The sequence below is a fragment of the Necator americanus genome, chromosome II (assembly GCF_031761385.1).
Source record: "Necator americanus strain Aroian chromosome II, whole genome shotgun sequence".
In the NCBI taxonomy this organism is placed as follows: domain Eukaryota; kingdom Metazoa; phylum Nematoda; class Chromadorea; order Rhabditida; family Ancylostomatidae; genus Necator; species Necator americanus.
In genome coordinates, this window is record NC_087372.1 from 40,857,923 (window position 1) to 40,869,646 (window position 11,724).

Consider the following 11,724-nt stretch of genomic DNA (forward strand, 5'->3'; position numbering starts at 1 on the left):
AAAATATGCAAAAAGCAACGGACGGAGCTGTCTCAAATTTTGACCTCCAGTACCTGTTGGTTCACATCTTGTTTTGAGGGCTTACATTCGATCCCTAGTTTTGGAAGTGCAACCGATCCAATAGAACTGGATGAGTTTAATTAGTTCAGCTATGATCGAACTGGTGTGAAAGTGCAAAGGATTTTGCGGTAGCAAATCAAAGTTTTCTCTTTTCTTGTTTTTTTTTTCGCAGGCGCAGGTTTATCGAATCAGAACGACGGAAGTATTAGCAGCAGTAATCTCAGGTTTCGTTTCCAAATTATGTTTCGGTTTTGTGAATGACAAGAACTATTTGCAAACTACTAACAGTGATAAGTAGCAGTACAGTTTGCGGAGGAAGAAGGAAAGATTTGGCTGGAACTCAGCTCATAAGCCTACGGTATAATAATTTCAACGCTTAAAAAAAATGGAAAATAATTGCGTTGCGCTTGTAAAAAAAAAAGATTGCACCCGTCTTTATGTATTTACTCACTAACTTTGAGCAAACAGCTTGATCTACCAAAATGTAAAATACGTGAAGAATACGTAAACAGATGCATCTCTGGACAGTTTTTTTTTGCCGTAAACACGAGTGCTGATAAATAACTTCGGTGACAATTCTTCCGTTCTTGTTAATAAGTTTGGTCGTTATTTCTAAGCCAAACGGTATGAAAACACCACATATGTGAAGTTGTGAAGGTGGAAAGAAGAGCAAGAACAAAAGAAAGATCAGTTTATCGCTTCCTTAGCGTTGAATCTTTCTCGTTAAATTTCTCAAGCCGTTCGACTTGTATTTAACCCATTTTTAGTTGTTCATTTCCGTCAATACTTTTGTATTTGTATAGTTTTCACGGGTTACTACCACCTTCTTTCTGGCGCTATGCTCTTTTTTTTGTTGATGAGAAAGTAAAGACGCTGCTATTGGTGGAGAGGGACTTGGACGATTTTTTTCTTACGAAGAACTTCAGAAAACTGAAGCATTGGAAGCATTGGAGGAAAACGTACTAAGTAAAATTGGCGAAATCCATCACAATGTTTTGGTACTCCTGGTTAGGAAGTCTGCATCCTATCCAATTGATATTTAGCGTTGCGGCGCGTGCGGTCACGTGCAGGAGCGTGCAATCATGTGAAACATGGAGAGGGCGAGCGTATTGCGTTGCAGTTGAAGGAAAAAACACGTTGCGCGTATTCTGTGGAGATGCAGAAACGATGGAGGAGGTAACTACATAGATTGGGCGAAAATACCCTAGTAATAGTAAGTAATAGAGGGCCCTGAGAGTGAAATACTCATCAAATTCTGTAGCTTTGCGTTCCTATCTTTCCCCGAGGGCTTTATTCAATTTATGCTCGCATATTTGGTAAGGTTATCGTGCACTCCAGTATGTCAAGATATCAGAAATGAGGAGAAATAGGAACGAAGACCCGGAAAGTAGGGGTTGCCGTGATTCTTCGATTTCACATGTCAGTTCTGGGCTCTGATAATTTTACGAAAATGGGTTTGTAGTTCACGAAACCGTTAGTAATAGCAGACAAAAGGAGTTTTTTTTTTCTTGCGAAGTTATTTAGATTCATCGCTAATTCACCTCTTCATGCGATAGAACGTACTAATCAGAGCGTGAAACTGAGGCGCCAAAATGAGGGTGGCACCGTGGAAGAGTTTCCGTTTTAATGACATGACGAGGTTACGGCAAGCACATCCCTCGTATACGCTATAGAGTACAGCTTCTGAGAATAATGATTTGGGGAGATGTGAGTAGAAATTGAAGAAATTTAACTACATACAGCTCAAGCAATCCAACTAAAAATTTGGAGCGAATTCGAAAACGGTGGTAACGCCAAACACGCAAACATGCAATTTAAAGACGAAAAACTGGACCATCAATAATTAATGCTGATAACCTGGAAGGACGCTGCCCTACTCAGTGGCGAAATAAATCATTGAAGAGTCGCTGTAATGGTTTGTTAAAGTATATGAACATCAAGAAAGTGATAACAAATAGACAAAAGGTATTTTAGCACTTTGCTGATTTATTATTTGTTTACCGTTTATTTATTATCCACAAGGTTATTTGAATGTTCGGTTGAAATGGGGAATTTTTGTTGATGGAATATTCGCAGATTGAAGTAGGGATTCGGAGAAAATCTCATGGGATTGTTATTTTTTATAAAATGAATCATGGTTAGGTCAGAGAGACTCTACTGTGGGTACTTTCCTTTTCTGCCACAGTTTCGCCCTTCCCAACGGGGGTGGGGAAGTAATTTTTGTCGCTGCTTTAGTCCTTAGCCTGAACTGCGGTTGAAAAAAGCAATTTAGTTCACTAGTACGAGAAAAGTAAAAAGAAAAACCAATGCTAGGAGGAGGAAGAGAGAATGCTGAAGAGAGAGAATGTAAGCTTAAGGTAATGAAAAATAAATAAAGTATAAGAATGTGCGGCATTGATCAATCTCTTTCAGATGCACCTACGCGACTTCTACTTGGAGTCATTTAAGGATTCCAATGCACAGTACAATGACTTGGGCTAGCTGATGTATCAAGTGTTTTTATCCTCCCACACTAGCCTGATACCGGTTCATCGATTTCGGGGAGATATTATTTCATCCTGAAATCAAACTGGAGTTGAACAATGCGAATTGAAATTTGACCGATCATTTCAGCCAAGGAATTAGACATGAATACTTTCAAAACAATAAAAAAGAACAGTAGCTAAGAGCATGAGGTGACAGATAGTTTTTTCCTTGAAACTGTATTTAGATCACATTTAAGTTTATTAGGTTGATGTAACTCGTCCATTCAGTGATGCTCAAACTATAGGAGAAAAGTAGCCAAATAGACAAAAAGCGGAGAATTTCGGTGCAACATATTAGGATAGTTCACGGAAAGATTGCAGTTTCTGGAACGTGGAAACCATTAGACGAAATCGATGGTGATCCATCGTGAAGTGTGTATATGTGGAAGAATTCGACAACGTGTCAGTAATTGCTGCTGTCAAGGTGCAATCAACGAAATGCAACTTCTGAAGAAGTGATTTAGAGTCGACGATATTCACAGTTTTCTTCAATGTGTACGTCTCAAGGACACCCACTCCATAGAATAAATTTATGAGACCTTCTTAGGTGAAACAAGCTTTGCTTAAGCTTCGAGAGAAAAAAAAACAGTTGTGATGCAGTCACGCCCACCACTGAAACATATTGGACACCGTAATCCCGTAGTACTCATTGAATATTGACTTGAATCGCTAGAAACTATGTACACCTCTTACAAATGTACGGATGTGTAAAAATTGGGACAGGGAACAAAGATGGGACAAAACTAGAGCTATCGAACCAAATCGCAAGTGGTGAAAATGAGAAGCAATTTGAAGAGGAGTAGAAATGCACTATAGCGGAACCAGTTGTTTTTATGGCGCGTATACAAAATACGGACCAATTTCACTAGTTTGACAGTCGACGGAACTCTTCCTTCTACATTTCGGTTTTCTCATTGCCATTGAGGTACCAATTATGAGAAAGCTGTTGCAAAACGCATTGATTTCTGTGAAATTTGTTCTACTTTTAATATTACGGTAAATAATCAACACCAACTACAATTAAGTCCATGTCTATCCAAAGGTTCCGCCTCTGCCCTAATCAGAGAGTGTATAGACAGGAAGAGAAGGTTGTAGGATTCGATTTATCGCTAATTTGAAGAAATTAAGAGTGGAACAACCAGTCGATTTCAGATGAACTTTTAGCATTGCAACGGGTTTCGACTAGGGGGAAAGAATAGGGGGTGAGTGAAAATTTTCTCCTGATTTTCATTCAAATAACGGTCATATAAAGAACGATTGGTCCCATTAGCCAGATTGATAAAAGAACGAATGAAGAAAGGGAGATGAATAGTGAATGGATGAGCGAAAATAGGAAGTTATGAAGTAAGCATGCTGCAGAGTTTCAGGCTCCTGCAAGCAGGTTCGGAAATCACTGCACAGGGTTCGAATTCTTTTGTAGTCTGTGCCTATGTATTAATTACAGAGAAAAACAAATATTAAAACTCAGAAATATTAACACGTACCAAAAGAACAATGAGAAAAGACAATGAGAAAGTTTTTTCTTCGAAACAAAAAAATTGAAACCGCTCTCTTCGGGATTTGTCTGAGGCATGCCCATTTGTAGTTGTGTATGCTTGCTGAACCTGCGTAGGCATGACCGGATAGGCATAAGGTGAGGAGAATGGTAAAAGTGCAACATTGGTTGGTTGATTTTGAATAGGGTAGATCGGAAATGACTGTAGACGATGCAATTTGATAGAGACGCGTAGCTAACCACTAACCGGCTAGCGGGCACGCGTGAACTTGCTGCAAGCGAACATCAAAAAGTTGCAAAAACACGGCTATTAACAGCGGCAGAAACAACATTTTATTGGAAAGCGTTGTTTAGCTGAAAATTTGCAACGGTTGCATCGTAAGGTCAACATCTTCACTTAGCACAGCGTATCACAATTTTGACATGGTGCGGAACCCACAGGCAAAGTGTAGAATTCGGTTAGTAGATCTCATCTTCCCCTAACTGTCGTAAATAATGGCGTGGGAACCGTTTTAGTTCCTACGAGGTACTTTAGAACGCTCTTCTATTTACACGTTCCGGTCACCTCATCCCCTAATCTACTAACCGAACTCTACGTTTTCACTGTGGGTTCCGCACCTCATCAAAATCCTGATACGCTGCCTCTAATGGCGTAGACCAGACCGTAGTCGTGCAATTGGTGTATCCTTTATCCTGGTATGACAGGAAGTCGTTTACGTCGGCATTGAGTAAGATATACTAGCAATAAAATGTAATAAGAGATCTTTTTCTGTACTTCTACGTATAATTATGGCCTCATCAATCTCTGGAATTTACTAAAAATGGGTAGTCATTTGATATACTAATGGAGGGCAGCATAATTATTTCAGCCGTAAGGAGAACTTTCGCTTTTTTCACAATCACTGAAAACTACAGTTTTTCCTTCCACTAGAAAACATCTAACAATATCAATTTTCTTTATTATTACTCTTTATTATTATTAGGGATTCTTTTTCTTTATTATTAGACAACTTAATCCGTATTATCAGTCATTATTACGGCACTAAACTTTAATTATCATAATTTAACCTTGTTCAAGTTTGCTGTTGCTTTCTCCAAATAAACATTTCTATATACTTTTACGTTTTTGTTGGTCAAAATTAAAAGTTCTAAGTTTTTAGAACGCAATATTCCACTTTTTTCCTTCTTTAATTTATATTTGTACATTGTTTTAGGTATTGTATAAGGCCACCATTTCTCTTAAAGGATAATCTTAGCTCGTAGCTGTATATACATGAGGATGTTCAATCCCTATGTATATACAGCTACGAGTTCGATGGGGGTAGCCGATGTGCCAAGTCAGTGTTTTTATCCTCCCGGACAAATTTGGTACCAATTTATCGATCCCGGAGGGATGAAGGGTTTGGTTAGCCTCGGGCCGTCGACCGTGCAGTCGCAGTGGAATCTCTTACCGACTGCGCTATACCGCCCCTAGCATTTCCTACTACATGTATATTAACTATTAAGGTTTTAATATCAGTGCGAAAATAATTGCTGTGATTTATTCACTGTATGCCTAGCTATTCGTTGCTGTAATCAGCAAGAGCATTTCCTTGTCGGCAAGGTAGTGGTGGGGAAGCGAAGAAAGTTGAATCCTATTCAAAACAATTTGAAAAAATGAAGGTGTTTGGCATTGATCTGTTCTTTAGAGAGCAGACAGCTGCTAAAATGCCAGAATTTTTCTTACGCGAAGACATTGTAGGAAGTTTTCTCAAGTGTGCCATCGGGTCCGTCTTCATCGAATCCTAATTTGATTGCGATTTAAATCCTAATTTTAATGTGGACCGTAGGTAACGGGTTAATGTGGACATGTTTCAAGCATGCCACATTCATGTACCAGAAGGAACCCCGCCAACTAGTTAAACCGCTTGTTGCATCTCGATTTTTCCTTTCTTTTGCGTCCGCGGTAATTTTCAGCTGCAATTCCAAACAACCTCTATAGATGATCCGTAAAAAATCTACATCCACTCTTGCAAATTATTCTTGAAGAGACCGTGAAGAGGTTACAACAGCAACGGCGTCATTGCGACCAGATACAGCGGCAACGTGTTTTCTCCCCTCCTCCTTCGGCAAAGAAAACCATTCAGAATTGCTTAGGTGATAAATAATGTTACGTACATGGACACGTTCCAGGTGCAGCTACGTGAAAAAGCAGATTCTTTCGATAACGTTGGTCATCACTCACTGTCGTAGATATGCTCGGCAAAAAAGTTGCGTGAGACAAGGCTGAAGAAGTTTTTGTTCTAGAGGTTTTCGCAAAGTTATTTGGAAGGAAAAACAGGCTCTTTGAAAATTCGCGCGGAGCAGACAGAAATTTCTACAAATGTGGCAGTCAGCGTTGATCCACTGCTATTCCTTTTGTGTCTGGTTTAGCACAGACTTGAGTGATTTTGTGGAAGTAATTACGGTGCTAGGTCGGGTCAAAACGATCTGGAGCCAGGTGCAGCGGCTGAGCGTGGTGGAGCAGATAGCAGTTGCGATCGAGATCCTTGCGTGTTGCAGACTGTAAGGATCGGTAAGGGTCCCATCTTGAGCAGCTGATCACCACGCCAATTCGAGCACAGCCAGATAACCCACGCAACTGCACAACGCTTCATTACTGACTCTTCCATGACCTGTATAACTGATGCAATGTTTGCTCTAAGGAGATTGACTCTGAGAGTACTCAGATGCGGAGTTTAGCGCTCTGAACAAGGAAAACAAAATGTGGGAGCGGCTAAACAAGCAGTTTCATCTGCTTTAACATTCTGCTAAGACGACAACTCCAGTTTTGTTTGTCTATTCACCTGCTGAAGTATAGCAATCAAATTGACCCAGCTGATTGCTCAAGGCGAGTGCTGTTGGTTGCGTAGGCATCACCGTGGCCAGGGTACTATTTCTGTGAGGAGATTGATTCCCTGCCCATGAATTAAGCCCATAAGAAGGATATCCTGTCCATCCTAGTGCATACTACAGTATCCCAATGACCTAGGGTCCTAGCTAGGCGAGCTAGTAAAATAACAATTGGCGGTATCGCGGTATCACGAAGGGCATAGGTCACAGCAGCAGACTTTTTCGGCATATGGTATGATTTACGGTTTGACAACAACATATAAACGCAAGAAAGAAATAAACCGCATCAAGAAATCAAAATGAAGCATTTTTGAAGCAGATAAAGATGGAGGAATCCATAACACCACATGACACAAAGAAATAGAATCAATATGACAGAAAACATATAGGACAATAATGATAAATTAAACCCAAATGTAGGAGATATGTCGACAGATAAAAACTACGATTCCAGGAAGGAGATATGTCAGGAAAACTGCTTGAAAACTCGGTTTCGAAATTAATCAATTAATTAAAAGTTTTGAAATCTCGAAGCTAAGAGAACTGAGGAAAATTTGGCATAGCATTGAGATCGGAGCAAGAGGGAGCAAGATTGCCATAGCACCAAACTTGTGAGCAATAAAAACTACGGGCGTGGACGTACTCTCGACGAGCAGCGGTTAATCGAGAATGACGTGATTGAGCATGTGCTCTGCGTGTTTCGAGCGTTCTTTTGTTTGGATAATTGCTGGTTTTTGCAGAGTTTTTATTTCAAATTCGACCAACAAAATGTGAAATTATTTCAAATAGCCATAGTTCGCACATATATAATAGATGCTGTTAATGTGCGCCTTGCAGCTACCGTCAAATTTTTGTTTAATCCAGAGTTCATGAGTGACTGTTCGAGAACAAAATTGAGTAAAAGACCTGAATTATTCAAAATTGACAGAAGATTACTCTAATTTTGCTAATTGTACTCCAGTATTGATCTTCTCTTCGTGTTTTTTCTTTTGCTAGGAGAAAAAAATACGAATAAAACCGGGCGCAAAGGAATCAGTCTGTGGAAGAAATTCCGAAATTGTTCAACTCAGTTTGATTAAGGATGGCTACGAAGAGATCGGATTTCGTGTTCCTATGTGCATAGCAGAGCCACGCCCTCTTGTATGGGTTTTGTTCTCTAGTGTAAGGTAAATTTAAAGGCATCACTCCACGAATCTGAGGTGGTACGGATTTCAGGTGGAGTTACGGGATAGTAGATCATGGAAAGGGGGAGATTCCATCCATTTCTTCCTAATTGCCGTAAAAAACGGCCCGCAAGATACGGCTTCGGGCGTTCTGGCGCACTATTTTCTACAAGGGGTTGTTCTGGAGGCGCGCCAGCCTTTTGCACGCGCCGCATCTTCCGTTTTTACGGCAATTAGGAAGAAACAGACGGAATCACCCCCTCTAGATAATCTACTATCCCGTATACGAATACTCTATCTGAAATCCGTGCCACCTCAGATTCGTGAGGTGATGCCTTTAAGATAGATCAATTGTATGATTACCAAATTTTTGCATCAAGAATAACCGTGGCAGCCCTACATTCTGCTCTATCTTCTACTGTTACTTCAGTTTCTATTTCTGTTCTCAGTCATTATCAGAAAACCACAAAAATAACGTGGAATGATTAAGACTCTTCTTTAGAACTCACCTCAGTTTCGAAATACTTACCATACTTTCTTTGCAGACTCCATCATTAATAGAAATTTCTCCAAAAGTTTTGTTTTATTAGATGCAGCTAAAGGTAAAATTGTGGGCAGAACGACTCCCAAACCAGTATGTGTTTGCAAAAGAGAAGCAGTTACTTAGTTATTGGGGGTGGAGCCGTGTGTGTGAGAAAATCTTGTTGCCCTCCATAAATCTAACACATCGCCTCTTACATCTTTAAAAAGTATCTGCGGCCTTTAGAAAGTGTGTGCCGCCAGACTATGAGTTATTCTATAAAAAGGAGTATTTATGTATGCCATCATATTCTGAGACATTGTGTGGTGCCATATAAAAAAAGTCTACTAGCTACTGTTTAGTTACTGTCAGTTTTCTTAGATGCTCTCAATTCTAGCGGAGAATATAAAAGTCTATTGGGAAAGAAAATGAAGAAAAATGTAAAAGAGAAGGGAGATTATTAAGACAGAAATTAAATGAGCTTGACTGATGATTGAACTAATGCATCACTTCCGTATCAATCAGAACATGAGCTCAGAAGACCTGAAGAATCAGAACTCATTGGATTGAGAAACGTTGATTCCCGTATAAATGGTAGGAACAACTTTCAGATTAGCACAGAAATGAGCAGCAAGAACAATCCACTAACCGTTGGAGGATGTAGATGTGTTTCTAAAAATGTTTCTTCCCTAAGAATGTTTACTACACAGCTCTCAAGTTTGCATTCTAATAATAGATGCGCAGTTACTTTCAGTCACAACCAGAATTCCTCGTCAGAATTAGGGAAAACACAGAATAAAGGAGAGGTGAGAACGAAATGCTCGAGGTCTGAATTTATAAGAGGTAACTGACGCGACTAGTTCCCATGCCTTTTTTTGGGAATATGAACCGAAAATTGCTTAGTGCGACGGTAACGGGTTTCGTTTAGTAGAATACGTAGATTCGTAAAATTAGATATTCCAACTATTCTACGTTCGATTATGTGCTGCTGCAAAATATCTCACATTTAAAATTTGAACTGTACATTTGAATTTTTTTCAAGTTGTTAATCGGTAAGCAATTCCAAATGAATCCAAAAGGAGTCATAATAGAACTGACCTTTCAAAACACCTACAGGCTCTTGTGCACTGTCGAGACCAGTTATCGTTCTATGTTTAAGGAGAAATTGATAAATGAGGCTTCACATTTACTGGATTTTGCTTAGGATCAGGATTTTTCGATACACTCACTCATTGCGCTTATAAATTTACGTCAAAGTCAAGATGAATCCTAGGTCAAAATCAGGGTGAGTTCTGAAGCACAGCAATTCCAAGCGTGGAGTTCGTGGAGTAGAGTAGGGTAGATTTTTGCTCAAAGCAGTACATTTTAATCTTAAAGGATAAGGCCACTGGCATATCAATCCACCTAGGATATCCACCAACGCGTTTTACAGCACGTAATGATCGTTGAGGTTTTCGAACGCGTGTTGGCCTATACAATTCCTTGCGAGGACCAGCCGACGATCTAATCAAATCAGTGTTTTCATCCTCCCAGACAGGTCTGGTATCAAAATATCAAGCCCGGCGGGATGAACCGGGTTTATTTGGCCCTAGGGTGGTCTTGAACCATCGACCGTTTGGCTACGGCGGACCTCCAATCGACTGGGCTACACCCGCTCCACTGTATTTTAATACGATGAATTCAAGAAATATTTTGTATAAGAGGATTGCACTAGTAATGAACAGCGTTTGAAACACACTAAAGAGTCTCATCACTATTCACAGCCTGAAAAAGAAGAAGAAAAACTGCTCATGCTGTTTATTGCGGATTCGGAATAGTTGTGCTACGTGGTGCCAGAAGGGTGGCGTGGCACTGATAAGGATAAAGGATAAGATGCACTGTGTTGATTCGTCCTCCTGGGGATGCGGTTATGCCTTCGACTTCAATTAAGGAACGTGTGGGGATTTATGATCACATGTCCAGCCTTAAAATAACTGGCATGATCGAACCGCCGTTCCAAGTTAATGTTTTTATGTTCCTTTCATTCCTCCGGTGTCCATGAATTCCCCGGAGGGATGGAACGTTTGGTAGGCACTAGGGCGGTTTCGAACCAGCGATTGTACTGTCGCAGCAAAACCCCTCACCGACTGCGCTACACCCGCTCTATTGCTCACTCATATTACTATGTGAGACTATAGCATTATCAGCATATCACAAGAGACCCGTTCAGTTTGCGGACTCGCGTCTGACCTTGGGTTTGTTGTTTTTTTGTTTGTTTTGCAGTTGGTACTTGCTGTGATTAAAATCAGTCTACTTGAACCAATGAAAAATTCAAAAGACATTATTTTCACCGTTGTTGCGTTAGATCAAAAGCCAATATACAGTGATGGAAAGTGATAATAAGTGCATAAATACAATAATAGAAGAAACCATAGTCAGTTGTACAGAATACAATAATACAGACTTTTGTTGAAACTGCAGCGAGAGGCATGTGCGGAGATAATCGCTAAAAAGAATCACTCACCCATGGGATTATCACGCTACAGAAGAAGAAGCTTCCAAACGAGTGAGCAAGCCTGTCTGATTACAACAGGCTTCGTTGAATTTATACACGACCGCTTAGACCGTACACCTTTCGTAATAATGTCATCAGAAAAACTATAGTGATTGACTGAACCGTGAGTTCGAGATATCAACTGCCGCGCAGTTGAACGAGTTTCTAACTGCGAGAATGTCGTGCAAAATACCTGACATGGGGATCAGATTTCTATAAACAACCGCATGCAGTGTAAGGTAACAGACATGACGATGACAAGAGTTTTCTTCGTATCAAAACATGTCCTGGCGATAAATATCAACTTTCCAGTCAGACATGAATTGGAGACGAGAAAAACACACGCGTTCATGTTAGTTTTAGACTATTTTTGCGTAAGAGTTTAAAGCTTGATTTAAAAGATGGAGACGTGAGAAATTGATAGCGTGAAAGGTAACATCAAAAGAAGAGCACTTCAAAAACTTGACCATTTTCTAACGAAGAAATTCATATTGCTTTCAGCAACTGTGGGGTGGATGGGCGAGTGAACGCTATGAGGTTATGGTGAAGTAACAAGG